Source organism: Neophocaena asiaeorientalis, unplaced genomic scaffold, assembly GCF_003031525.2.
Source record: "Neophocaena asiaeorientalis asiaeorientalis breed wild unplaced genomic scaffold, Neophocaena_asiaeorientalis_V1.1 scaffold15, whole genome shotgun sequence".
In the NCBI taxonomy this organism is placed as follows: Eukaryota; Metazoa; Chordata; class Mammalia; order Artiodactyla; family Phocoenidae; genus Neophocaena; species Neophocaena asiaeorientalis.
Window position 1 is genome coordinate 6,419,435 of NW_020185328.1, and position 15,436 is coordinate 6,434,870.

At 33.7% G+C, this 15,436-nt stretch overlaps 1 non-coding gene across 1 annotated transcript; it reads left to right on the top strand.

Annotated features, from left to right (window-relative positions):
• The first annotated feature begins 4,442 nt into the window (after window positions 1-4,442).
• Window positions 4,443-4,504, top strand: LOC112392814 (U7 small nuclear RNA). The gene has a single exon (XR_003001757.1). It is a non-coding gene; the product is annotated as a U7 small nuclear RNA (small nuclear RNA).
• Window positions 4,505-15,436: the final 10,932 nt, after the last annotated feature.

A 15,436-nucleotide genomic window follows, 5' to 3' on the forward strand; every position in this document is an offset into this window, starting at 1 on the left:
TAGATTTGACGACTCACATAAATAGATTTAAAAATAGTCCAAGATGATAACAGGACTTGGGGTAGAGGAAGCTTTTGAAATATGTGCCAAAGTCCTCATCAAAGGAAAATGAATACCTTAGACATCTGTATACATGAGCTAAGAAGATGGAAAGTAGGAGGGGGGAGATAGTCTTATGAAATACATTTACAGAGTACTAGTTATTTAGAAAAGAATGAAATTTAATTAAAAATTAAATACTAACAGCATGTCAAAAAACAACTGACTTTTTCTTGCACCCAGAAATATTTTGGGGAGAAGAAAGTGTGGAATGAAAGGAAGAGGAGGATGGTCATCTTCTACTTGAGAAAGTTTAAAGTGATCTTATGGAGTTGTTTAAGGTCGTAGATTAGATGAGGTGTTTTAGAAAAAGAATGAACTATAAGATAAACTCGTGTAAATAGAACAGAATTTTCAGAAGATAGGAAAATGTCAGAAGCCAAGGAACGTACAGGGTGAGATAAAGTATGATCCAATGTCAATGAATCTATTCTAGCAACATCTTGACTTTTAAGGAATCTATCATTTTGAAACCAACTGCATAGCATATTATATCAAATATTGCCTTTGATCAATGTAACAATTTTGAGAGCTTAAAGATTAATTGGGTCCATGATCCTCAACTATGTATTTTGTGTGACTGAAGGAGATGTTTCACATTAGTCCTGTGGTTTGCTTACACATGGTCACACTGTAACTACTTTGTCTTCACCATTAAACTGGAAGGTCTTTGAAGGCAAGTCATGTACTTTGCTCATTGCTGCCTTCTTTTCAGGTGAATTAGGAAAGTTGGTGCTTTAGAATTACTGACTTCAAAAAATATTATGAGTGAAAAAAAAAAAACTCATTTACACTCATTTCAAGTCACCATGTCACTACCTAATGGAAAAAGTAGAAATATTTTGATAAACTCTATTGAAAGATTGAAAGGACTTACTATAGTTTCTTTTAAAGCTATCTTGTTCATCCATTTATAAATGCATTGTTGTCATTTTCTTCACAGAGAATGAAAGTTTAGCCATGTTTATGAAATGATTGCCATGAAATGGAACACTTGTTGCATTTTTTCTAAAGTGCAGGGGCATGATAAGCTAACCAGATAATTCAATTTTCCATTTTTTTTTAAACACAAGAAATGATGAATCTATTTTTTTTCAGATGTTAGAAAAAGGCCAAGTAAGTATATTTCTTAAAAAAAAAAAAGACATGGTATTCTTATCATCAACTAATGTCACAAAGACTGCATTTTCTTAAATTGTATAAGCCCTTAGATTCAAAAGCCTAAATAAAATGATTTATAAGAGAACTAAGTATTAATCTAGCCATGTCTTTTCACAAAGTTGAAGACTTTGCCTCATTCAGTAACAGTTCCTTTGGTTTTACTGCCTGGCCCATCAAAAACAAACAAAAGATAAATGAAAAAGACAGCCTCTAGTTTTCAAATTATTAATTTACGAGACGTGGCTAAAAGTTTTATATAAGAATTTGAGACAAAACCAAACTCTAAGTAGATTACAAACAATTGATGATGGCAGATTTTAATGAAGTTGCATAACAACTGACAATTTGTTGGAATTAGTCTTGCTTGTTATAAATGGAAACAGCTACACATTCTCTTTGTCTCTCATATAAGGGCTATAATGATATCATCTTGAACTAAGGCATGATGTGGCAAGCTCGAGCCATATGATTATAATTCAACTGCATATAATGGATATTAGTATATAATTATTAAACCAATAAACTAATTTCCCTCTCATATATAAGCTTATGTTAATACCTAATACCAAGTGCACGTGCTATGGCTAAAATAATGATTAAAAGAGGGCTGATTAAATAATTTTTTCATTCCACTTTTTACACTAACTTCTATAGTTAAGCAATTCTGTAGAAATAATGCTTCTTGGTCCTTAGAAAAGGGCAATTACAATATAACTTCCTAATTAAATATTAACTCATCGGGCTTCCCTGGTGGCGCAGTGGTTGAGAGTCCGCCTGCCAACGCAGGGGACACGGGTTCGTGCCCCGGTCCGGGAGGATCCCACATGCCACGGAGCGGCTGAGCCCGTAAGCCATGGCCACTGAGCCTGCACGTCCAGAGCCGGTGCTCCGCAAGGGGACAGGCCACAGCAGTGAGAGGCCCGCATACCGCAAAAAAAAAAAAAAAAAAAAAAAAATTGACTCATCAAATTTCAGATTTGAGAACTTATTGTTACTATTGGTAGAATATAAATAATAATTGTTTAAAGTCAAGTTTATCCATTAAGTCTTAATAAATAAATGTTTATTATCTTTGTGTTGTGAATACCTATGAGAATATGAATTTTTATCTGGTCATCAAAATATTAAAATGTGATTGTGTTCACTACATTTAATTGTCTTTTAGGAATCAAGTTTTTAAAGATAATTTTTTTAATGAATATATAAAATGTTGACATTTTTTGAGGTATAGCATAAATTAAAGTAATCATTGTCTTGATCAAGACTCAGAATATTTCTAGTACCTCAAAATGTTTCCTGGTATCCTGGTATCCTACTCATTACTCACTCACCGGCAAAGGAAGCTACTGTACTGACTTCTTTTACAATAGATTAGTTTTTCTTATTCTAGAACCTCCTACAAATCGAATTATATGATATATACTCTTTTATATGTGGTCTCTTTTGTTCAATATAATGTCTGTGAGATTCACCTTGTTGTTACATGTGGTGGTAATTTCATTGGTCCATAGTGTTCCATTTTATTAATATACTATACTTTGCCAATTTTGCTGGCATTGGACATTTGTTATTTGCAATTTATTTATGGCTACTAAGAAAAAAGTAGTCTTGAATGTTCTTGTACATGTTTTTGGTGGACAAATGCACCGGAAATAAGTCTGGCAGTGTAATTTCTGGGCCATAGGATAAACATATGATTCACTGTTTTAGGTATTGGAAGGCAATTTTCCAAAGTAGTTTTGCCAATTTATGCTCCCACCACCAACATATAAAAATTTCACTTACACCATCCTCATGTCATTTCTTGACATTATCAGTCTTCTTAATTTTAGTCATTCTACTAAAAGTGTAGTGATATCCCATTTACAGGTATTTTTATAAATACAAAATAAGCAAATAAGATACACCTCAGAAAAATGACAATTTATGTTTTGCTAATACAATGACTATTTCAAAAATAGCCTGATTAGAACAAGCAGCAAATTAATAAACTATAATATTATTTACATTTCAGAGGCAAACACAAAGTGTTTCCTTTTGGGATTTTAAGGGACAATACATAGTATTTTTTCCCTTCTTAATTAAAACAACTTGAGAGCTAAGACCCAAATATAGACAGATGGAAAAGAAATTACCATCTTTTCTATATTGCTAAAGCTATTTGGAGACTATGGCTCTAGATCTGCAACCATCACCCCCGTCTTAATTAATGCAGTTGCACACAGTGGCACAGATAGCACAGATACCCCTAAGACAAAAGCTGTCCTCTTATGTTGCCTGCATGAAAGGAAACAGATCAAATACACCCACACTCTGAATTGCAGATTCAGAGGTCTTGAAAGAGAAAAATACGGGAGGAATGAAGTGAACATGTCCTTTTCTTCACGTTTAACAATTAGACCACCCTGCAGAAGTGGGGAGAGGAATGAGTTGAGAGTGTTGAGGAGTACTAGGAGGTTTATCATACATAAAGTCTCACCACATGGCAATACGAAGTCAGAAATTTCTTCCACTGACCCTTTCTTAAAATGGTTGCTTCTCATTTCATAACATTATTATTAAGAATACTATCTGTATTACTCAAATATGTCTTTATGTCCTTTACCTCTAAAAAAGATAAGCCTATTCAAGATAGTCATTTTTCAAATTGGCCAGCTGAACATTATACCCACACCTATTCTTCCAGAAGATCAGAGGTTTACTATTTGAAGAGATTCTTTCAGAGACAATGTGGAACCAAGGGCAACAACAGACTCAGTTGGTGGAGAGATGCAATATTGAAAACAGCAGAATTAAGTAAAAGAATACCTACTGAATAATGAGACCATTAGACCTCATTCAACAAACAGTAAGTTAGCATTCTACCTCTAATATAGAAGAAAGATGGTTCTTACCTAGGAAAATAAGGACCCAAGAAAAAAGTAAAGACCTACTGCCATTTCACTTTGTAATGAATCCCACAAATCAAGGAGTCCAGCCCATATAAACTGAGCTTTCCATTAGATTTTTGTTTATTCTGTCAATATCTGTCTTTTATTCTATTTACATTTAATGGAATTAGTGATATGATTGTATTTATGTTTATTATTTGTTGCCTGTTTTTCCCTTCTGTACTTTTTCCTCTTTTCCTGTCTTCTTTTAAGATAAATAACTTTTTTTTTTTTTTTTAAGAATTTCATTATAATTGTTACGGCTCTTGTAGAATTTGTCTAGCAGGTTTTCCGGTTCCCACCAGAAAACTTCCTAAAAACAAACAAAGTATTTCATTATAATTTATCTATTGGCTGTTTTGTTAAAACATTTTGCATTATTTTTTCTTTAGTGTTTGCTCTAGGGTTACAACATACAACTTTTCACAGTCTACTTGAGTTGATATTTCACTGCTTAATGCAAATTGCAAGAATTTCACAAACAGTTCCATTTACTACTCCCCACATCATTTATGCTATAGTTTTCATTTATATCTACATATGTTTTAAACTGCTTAATATAAGTTATATACTTTATTTAAACAGTCATATGTATTTTAAATTAAGAAAAATATTTTATATTTATAAGTATAAATATAATTTTAAATTCATACATATAACTTTATATCCATAATTATAATTTCTGGAGCACTTCATTTCTTTCTGAAGGTATGTACTTCCATCTGGAATCATATTCCTTTAGATAAAATAATTCCCTTTTAATGCAAGTTTGCTGGAAATTCATTTTCTTAGGTTTGTTTATTTAAATATGCCTTATTATGCTTTTACAGTTAAAGAATATTATCTTCAAATATAGACTTTTTTTTTATTTTAGCCCTCAAGATGTTCCACTGTCAAGATCAGTTCCACTACCTTGACCTCCATTGATTCTGACAAGAACTACATGGCTTTGAAATTGTTGTCCCCTGTTCTAATGTATGCTTTTCCTCTGCTTTCAAGATTTTGTCTTTTTCTTTGATTGTCTTTCTTTGACTAACATGTAATTTACTTTGTATTTATTATGCTTTAGAGCCAATGACCTTTTGAATCTGTAAATCTATGACATTTACTAAATTTGGGAAATTTTTGACAATTGTTTTTTCAAATAGTTTTTCTGTTCCTTTTTCCTTCCTCTGATTCTGGGGCTTCAAATGCTTATATATTAGAAATTTTGATACTACTAGATACTTTATGCTCTATTCATTTATGGGGTCAATATTTTTTTTCTGTGTTCTTCAAATTAGATTATTTAATTTATATTTCTTCTGTTAAGCCTATCCAGGTATTTTTTATTTCATTTACTTTTCAATTGTGGAATTTCAAATTGAATCTTCTTTATAGTTTCTTTATAGTTTCTATAGAGATTTCATATTTGTTCCTTGATTTTAAGTATGCTTTGCTTTATAACATTGAATGCAATAATAATAACTTCTTTAAAGTGCTTTTCTCTTAGATTTGCCATCTAGTAGTTGGTCTTTATTGATTACCTTTTGTTTGGAAGATTGGTTGTATTTATTATTTCTTAATAAATTTAGTAATTTTGTGATTATGTCCTGGACATGGTGAATGTTGTGTTGAAGAAGCTCTGGATTCTTTTCTATTCCTCTGAGTAATGTTGTTGTTGTTGTTTTCTTTTAGAATACAATTAACTTAGACTCATATTACAAACTTGGTCTCTATTTACCTATTTTAACATTTTCTGGGCTGCTTGGAGTCCTTTTTATGCATGCATAGATCAGAGCTCAACCAGAAAAAAAAAAAAAGAAAAAATACAGTAAGAATGTGAGAACTTCTTCACTCAAAGCCTTTCTTTTCTGTCAAATGTAAATGTCCTTCCAGTTTCTCTATGATTTTGCTGTGGGAGGAATGGTCTAAATAGAGCTACTTGGTAACATTTGGACATTTCCAAGCCATTAAGATCTTTAGTAATTTGCCTCTTAATTGTAACCAATTGAGAATCAGGGATCATGAAACTTTTGAAAAAAAACATTCCACATGAAAGGCATGAAACAAATGGATAAATAAACAAATTAATTAATTAACAATTAGTAAAATAATAGGTAAACAGCTTTGGGCTTCCCTGGTGGCACAGTAGTTAAGAATCCGTCTGCCAACGCAGGAGACACAGGTTCGAACCCTAGTCTGGGAAGATCCCACATGCTGCGGAGCAACTAAGCCCATGCACCACAACTACTGAGCCTGCACTCTAGATCCCATGAGCCACAACTACTGAGCCCATGTGCCACGTCTACTGAGGCCCACGCACCTAGAGTCCTTGCTCTGCAACAAGAGAAGCCCCCGTTCTCCACAATTAGAGAAAGCCCATATGCAGCAATGAGAACTCAAGGCAGCCAAAAATTAATTAATGAATTAATTAATTTTAAAAAATGTAAACAGCTTAGAAAAAAATGAAACAAGGCAGGGATAAGAATAAAATTTCCAAAATTTATAATTAATATCCACAGACATATAAGAGAAGGTACTGTATCCAATCATTTTAACAAATATTAACTGAAAGATGATGACAAGTGGACTTCCCTGGTGGCGCAGTGGTTGGGAGTCCGCCTGCCGATGCAGGGGACGCGGGTTCGTGCCCCGGTCCGGGAAGATCCCACATGCCGCAGAGCGGTTGGGCCCGTGAGCCATGGCCACTGGGCCAACAAGTATTCTTCTAAGTCAGTGAACATAATAGACCAGTATTCTTCCCTCATGGAATTTACATTTTGGTGGGCAAGGCAGACCATAAATAAGATAATTAATATTGAGTATTAAAAGATACTAATTACTGACCATTGAGATTATAAAAAAATAGGCCACTGACAACTTGACAAGAGCAGTGGTAACAAGTGCACAAAGTGATCTATTAACAATAAAGACCAAATTTGCATGGGTTTAAGGGACAATGAGATAAGGGAAAATGGAGCAATGAGTGTAGACAATTTTTCCAAGATGTTTTTCTGTAAAGGCAGGGAAAATGAGCAGTCAGGTGGAGGAGAAAGTAGGGTTAAGCCAGAGTTTTTAAGATGGGATAAATTATAGTGTGATAATACATTATACATAATAATAATCCTGTAGAGAATGAAAAGTTGATATAGGCAAAAGACTGGAGAATTGCCAGAATGGTATCTTTGAGTATGTGAGAGGATATTGGAGTCTTTGATAGAAGCATGGGTAATTCATCCATAGCACAGATGAGAGGCAAAACAGATGGGACCAGATTGTAGTATCTGAGTAAATGTGGTGCTAAGTATGAGTTTGTAAAAATCTTTAAAATAAAAAAAAAATATCCTCAGTGAAAAAGGAAACAAAGTCTTCAACTGAGCATGAGCATGACAGCATCTTGGAAATTTGTGTAAGGGATTGAAGAATTCAGTCATCATCTATGAGAAAAAGTGAATGGATTACGATGCATCTAGTGTGATTTCAGGGCAGTGTTAAGGACCTGGTAATACATAGGATATAATGGAAGAGGAATATTCAGAGAAAGGAAATTCTTAGAAATTAACATGATATAATAGGAAAAAGGAAAAATTCAATTGAAGGACTAGAAAGAAAGTTGAGGAGATTTCTCAAAATATGAAGCAAATAAATAGTTGTAAAATAGGAAGAAAAACATTACAAAGGTAGAAGAGGTCAAATATTTAAATAATAGAAGTTCCAAACAGAAAGAAATGGAAAACATAGAGATGGGAATTATTAAAGATAAATAATACTAGAAGATGTCCCAGAGATTAAACATTTGTTTCCAGTCTTGAAAAGTACTGTATGGAAGAAGAGGGGGAAAAAGAGTCAAACCAAGGTCCCATTGCTATGATATAAACATTCAACATTGGAAGTCAGAAGGCAAATGAATAATTTCTTCAAAATTCTAAAGGGAGTTAATTTTCAACTTAGAATTATTTACTCAGTCAAGGTAGCTATTGAATGTGAGACTGCAATAAAAACATTTTCAGACTTTCAAGGACTTAAAAAAATGACTTTCCTTGCCCCCTTTCTCAAAAGCCTACTAAAATATTTGCTTCACTGAAATGAAGCAGTCATCAAGGAAGAGGAAGACTTTGGATAGTAAACCAGAATGTCCATTGCAGGTAAAGGGCATCCTGCTGATGATGGTGAACAGAGATTCTAGTAAGAACGCATATATTAAGCAATCCATTCAGACTGCTGAATGAAGGCTAGGAATGCTGGCAATAATGGTTAAAGAAAAACACAAAACCCCTAGAGTTCCTGATGTGTGTGAACCACAGAACCACCAAGAATCTCACCTGACTCCTTGTAACTGCCCCTTAACTCTTCTTCCTGTTCTACCCTTTCCTCCTCTGCCCTCCCCTCCAAATAGTACCCATTATTCTCAACACAGCAGCCAAGAAGATCATTTTAAAACAAAGGTCAGATTATCACTTCTCTGCTCAAGTGCTAAAAACTTCTTTCCCTCGGAATAAAACACAAAGTCTTAAGTGGGCCCCATTTCCTAACTTCATCTCCTACCTTTCACCTTCTCACTTCCTCAGTTCTTGCTACACACGTCTCTCCAACATGCCAGGCATACTTTCTTACTACACTACTTCCAAGCCCGTACTCCTTTAATGTCTTCTCAAATGTTGCCTTTCCAAGGAGGTCTGTCCCAACTCCCTGTTAATAATGAAAACTGCATTCTACCCACTATACTTACTTTTTTTTCCCCCATAGCTTCCAGCCCTTCTAACATTATTGGTAGTACATTTATTTATTATAATATTGTTTATTATCTGTCTCACTAGCCAGAAAGTAAGCTCCAAATGGTCAGGGAGCTTTCTATGGGATACTGTTATATCTGTTATATCGCAGATTCTCAGAGCAGTCCCTAGCAATCTAGCAGGCACTCAGCAAATTTTTCTTAGAGATTTATGTTTCTGCAAGAGTTTGAGAATGAATTAGAACAGATTCTTATGAAATTAAAAAAAACAAAAATGGCCCAGTTATTAATTCCAAGGAAATCAAAAGTTTTCATGAGAAATAAAATACAGTGGTCCCTCCAAGTACACAGGGGACTGGTTTAGTTTTAGCACAAACTAAAATCCACGGATGCTCAAGTCTCTGAGTCAGCCCTCCATATCCGCAGGTGCAGAACCTGAGGATAGGGAGGGCCACATAAAATCCTAGTCTGTTACCTTACTAAGCTGTGAAAATATTTACATAGTATTAATAATGTAAACTTTGCCTATTGCTGTAAACAAAATTGAGGATATAAATTTAATTGGAAAAAGGGTAAAGATATAGTGTGTGTGTGTGTGTGTGTGTGTGTGTGTGTGTCTGTAATAGGGAAAAAAAAATCCTCCTATTTCATTGTAGGAAGCAAAGATATCTAACTGAAAAATCATGACTGCAAAAATTTTTGATAAATATTGACAGAAATTTCTTCTAGGAAGTGAAACTTGGGGAAGTTGAGTAAACTTGAGGTGTTATGACTACTAACAGAAGTGAAAATAGCAAGTTTTGGTGAGGATATGGAGAAATTAGAACCCTTGTGCACTGCTGGTAGGAATGTAAAATGGCACAGCCACTGTGGAAAACAGTATGGTGATCCTCAAAAAATTATAAAAGGATTACCATATGTCCCAGCAATTACATTTCTGGGTACATATCCAAAAGATTCAAAGCAGAATCTTGAAGACATATTTATATACTCAAGTTCATAGCAGCATCTTTCACAATAGATAAAATGTGAAAGCAACACAAATGTCCATCCACATAAGAATGGGTAAGTAAAATGTGGTATATACAAGCAAAGGAATATTATGCAGACTTTTAAAAAAATGAAGGAAATTCTAACATATGTTACAACATGAATGAGTCTTGAGGAACGTTATGCTAAGTGAGATAAGCCAGCCCTAAAAAGACAAATACTGTATGATTCCACTTATATGAAGTAGCTAGAATAGTCAAAATCATACAGACAGAGAGTAGAATGGTGGTTGCCATGGGCTGGGGGGAGAGGGGAATGGGAAGTTAATTTTTAATGGATATCGAGTTTCAGTGGTGAAAAATGAAGAGTTCTGGAGATCAAGTGTGGTGAGGTTGTACAACAACATGAATGTACTTAATACTACTGAACTATACACTTAAAAAGAGTTAAGCTTGTATACTTTGTTATATATATTTTACCACAGTAAAAAAATGAAAAAAGTACATAAATGTCTTTGATTTTTTAAAAATAAATGAATACATATTTTTAAATGCAATTAATTATTGTATTAACTGTTCTTCCCTGTCATGACCATAAGCTGTGTTTAGTCAATACACATGGATCAAAATCACTAAATAATTTAAACCCCTGCTTTATTTTGAGATCCAGAGCACTGACAAACTAGTTTAGTCAATCTGTAGCATAAGATATGATCCATTCATTTAATCATACCTAATCTCTAAAGCTGTGTACAGAGGCCACAAAAAACAATAAAATAGATCAGTCTATTAAATTGATTAATGATTAAAAATCATAGGTTGTTATAGCAGATAAATATAACCATCCATGTCTAACCTACATGAAATTTGCCTTGATTATAATCCATCTAATTCATGTCTCTTACATGGGACAGGTAGGTTTATAATTCTTTAGCTGTATAAGGGGATGACATAATTGTGGGATATACACGATCATCACTTAGATTTGATTTAGCCTGAGCTCCAAATTACCCTCTCACTCAAATGACAATGTAGTAAAACATGAAAATTCCTAAGATTCCAGGACATTAAAGTTTGGAGAAAAATTAACTTCTGAAAGACAATTGAAATGAGGAAAACTCAAAAACAAGGAATCAGTTTAATATTGGTAACTTTCTGCAAGTATTTTGTAGATGCACTGCTTAGCTTCAGTATTGAATCTACTAAGTGAACTAATATGGAGAATGAAGTGCATTGTGGCCGCCTGATGACAAGCTTACCATCTCAATGCTCAAAATATTTTATAGCTTTTCAACTGGCCTGTGGTTAGAGGTGGATGTTTTAGCTAAGCTGAAGATGGTTTTACAATCTCAATTTTATCCTCTATGTGTTGGGTTTACAGAGAAAAAAAAAAATTCAGTAAGCTTAATCATAGACCAAAATACCAATAAGAAGAAGTACATTCTCTTTACCTTATATTTGAAAGGTCAGCTATCCATCATATATCCTTCTCTGCCTTGAAGACATCATGAGATCACACAACCTTATTTTGCTTGACTTACTCTGGATTTATTACTTTTCTATCAATGGAACACATTTTATAGTATGATGTTCATATAAGCTGTGATATGCACCTGCCAGGAAAATATCCTACTTCTGTGAAGATTTCTCTCTCTCTTCTTAATAAGAGAAGCTCTTGCATTCCTCATTTGCTGATTTCAGTGACCATCTCTTTTTATCTCACCTGTTGTTATGTATGTCTAGTTGCAGTCATATGTGAAATCTACTTTGGTTCATGGTACAACAAAAATATAATATGTGCTCTTATTCATTTAGCATAATTTTAATTAACAGTCATTACATGCAAAGTTCTGTGGTAGATATTAATAAAAGAATGTGCATAATATGTTAGATGAAGTCTCAATATAAATAATAATACATTTTCCCAAAAATGAAATGGATCTACCTTAGAGGTAGTTTACTATCACCAGACATGTTGCACATTGGCTAGATAACTAGTTTTCACAATTATAGATGAGTAATTTTTCTGGGTCATAACATATGGAAGAGAAGAGTCAATCACAGAGTAGACTGAGATACTGTATAGTAAAGAATGTAAACTTTGCTTCTAGGAGATTATCTCTAAGCCCTTGGAACGTCAAGCCTGATAGGAATATTTTTTTATGTCAGAAGCCTTTTATTTTGGGGGGAGGCCATGCTGCACAGCATGTGGGATCTTAGTTCCCTGACCAGAAAATGAGGAGAGAGAGATGGGTAAATCCAGGGAAAAGGCAGGAATGCTATAACCGTCTATAAAGGTGGGGGGTGGAGGAGTGTGACTTCTGAAGAGGAACTAGAGCTTGTAAGGAAGGGCTTCACCTTTATCTTTATACCATGCAAAAAAGAAATATTGAAAACAAAGCTAGTATATTTTCTTATTTCCATTTTTCAAATAGGTTAAATGCTAAACTTAGCTAAGAGAAAATCTAACGAGATAGTAACAGTGTTGTTTTTGTGAAATTGGACCCATGGTAATTTATCTTATGATTTATAGTCATCTGTAGTTTTCACTTTTTCTACAATAAGCTTATGCGTTAAATAAAATTTTATAAGAAGTTTTCTTGGCAAAACCTGGGAAAGCAATGAAGATTATTGCTAGATCTGAGTATAGTACAATTATACCTCCTACCTCATTTATCTTTAAAGTAAATGGATTGTGATGCAGGTCATAATTTTGTGTTTAATTGCCACTTATGTATATTTCTAGCACTGGAGAAAAAATGGATGTAATAAAGAAAATTTTCATATCTTCTGTATAAATAATTAGAAACTGTCCCTCTGAGTTTCTCTGTCATCAAGTGTAGATGCAATGTTTATATTTTAAGTGTCTGTTATAATAATATAAAAACTTATCTTGTTTATCCCCACAGTGCCTGGACTTGTGTTAGGTACACATAGGTTTAATAAAAGTTTATTGAACCACAGCATAATTGAATAACTCTAAAACTCAAATCAGTTTTTAAAAAGGGAAGTTTACGTCCCCTAAGGAGTTTTTTTCTGAAACAAAATTTTACAGCTCAAGGGAAATATCCATTTTGGAGTTGAACTCTTTATGGCTAGAACTGCATGGGGTGTAGTGATAAATATGTTTCCTTAAGGTTGCCTTTGTCTAACTGTTAGCAACTCACCGGGTGGCTGCAACTGTGGAAAAATATTTAGGTCTTTAAACATTTCAGTCAATGTGATAGTTATTTACACGATGACAAATAGCAAACATTTCTCCATAGTTTACGGCCTTTTTCTTAATAGGTTTTCCAGTGGGAGTGAGAGCTCCTATTTAGTCAATACTTAGTCAATGTTATTTTTCTAATTATACAATATGACTAATTTTAAATGCCTTAGCTTTTAATCAAATTACCTTTTTGCCACAGCATGACTACCTTTTCAAATGCATAGTTTCAAATTTTCCCCAGTCTATAAAGTCTAGTCAAATGCCATTTCTCCATGGAGCTTAATTATTTCTCCTTATTCAGAAGTGATTTTTCTTTCCTTTGAAAATTCATAATACTGTCTTTTATTTACATTTGAATATGGCTTTATTACAACCTGCTTTCATCTATTATTTCTTTTGAGTCCTCTATTATTTATTTATATTCATCAATTTATTCAATAAGCATTGAATGCATTCTATATGGCAAGTACCATTTCTGAGCACTGAGGAAATCATAGTGTACATGAAGAGGTCTCCATCTTTAAGGAGTTTGCCATCTGAGTTTTGAATTTAGTGTATTCTTACTTATGTTAAACTTACTCTTGTCTTCCAGTACTAGAATGAAAACATCTTGAGGAAAGAGATTTAGTCATATTTATCCTTGGATACCCCTTTGCTCATCAGAGGGTGCTCTACGTAACATGCATTACAATATCTATTTGAGGAATGGATAATTTATACTTATACAATATTTTATCCTTTACCAAATATACTTTAATACATTCTCTTAATTTTCATTACAACTATGTGAGATATATAAAATTAACTCTATTTTAAAGGTCTTAGTCAAATTCCAATGTTCATTCATTTATACCTTAAAGTATACAGAACATTTCCTAAGATTTCTTACATTGTGAAAACTGTAAAAATCTGTAATTCAATGGTCAAGAAATCAGAAGTTATATAGGTTAAACATTGTGATCATTTTTTCTCCCTAAATAGAAAATGTAAGAATGCTAAGACTATCAAAATTATTTGCAAATAGGCATAAATGCCAAATAACTAAGCATGTTCAAAGTATTTCTCACAGAAATGGCCATGAAAAAGCCTGGAAGTAAAAACTGCTGAGATAGATGTCCAATGTGATAAGACATTCAATGTGTAACGTTATTATTTTTAATGCAAATACTTGACCTTGTAATTACCACAGAACATATGGAGAAGTAATAGTCTAGCTTTTATTACTATATTTAAAATGTCAATTATTATAGAATACAACCAGCGTAAAAAATAAGAAATTCAGTCATTGAATTAGTTCACAGATAAGATTTGAATACTAGCTTCTTGAGATTAGAGAATATGTCCCATTTTTCTATATAACCCACAGCTTTCCTGACATTACACTCTTCTTGACTACTTTCCTTGGTCCCTAGCATCTACTCTCTGTCTCCCAAGCTAGTCCTTCCAACCTTCACATGACCATGAAAAGTTGAAGCTTCTCAGAGTTCTGTGCCAAACCTCTTGTCTTCTGCCTTATTTTTCTACAAAGGTAATCATAACCATAATTTTAAATACAAGTCCATAGGCCCATAATTGTCAGGTTTCTACTCTAGCACTTGTTCATTTTCTGAGCTGCAACTTGCAGAATGACTTAGGGACTAACTTACAAAAAAAATTTCCAAAGAATACTTTTCAAAGAATTCTTTATGGCCCATTCTGGCAGATATTCTAATTGTACCAAGTCATAGAGTGTTGTGTATGCTATTGTAAGACACTGGTTTTTCCTTCAAGTGAAATGGTGAAAGCAGAGGACTGATATGATATGGTTTATGTTTTGGCTGCTGTGGTGACAAGGAACTATATGTGGGGTTGGGGGTGGGTGAGCCAGGTCAGGGAGAGGTGGGTTCAGACCGATAAGTTAGGGACCATTTAGTAGTCTAGCCATAATCCAGGAAAAGGCTGATAGCTGACATCACTTAGACCAAGATGATAGCCTTGGAAGTGAAAGAAGTGCCCTGATTCTAAATATATCAGAGGTTGAGTGGACATAGTTTGCTGATGCAAGTATTACAAAAAGAGAGTAATTAAGGATGAATCTATGATGGGTTTTGCTTTGGACTTGTTAAGTTTTAGGTGCCTATTAGATATCCAAGAAGGAGATATAGAATAGGCAGTTGGATATTTGACTCTAGAGTTAAAGAGAGATGTTCAAATTGAAATATAGATATGGGAGTCATTAGATGGGTTTCAAAGCCATGAGATTTGATGAAATACCCTTTCAGGCAAGGATAGGCAAGAAAAGTTAATCTCGCTTCTTTGTGACTCACCCCTTGACACCATTCAGAACAGACCT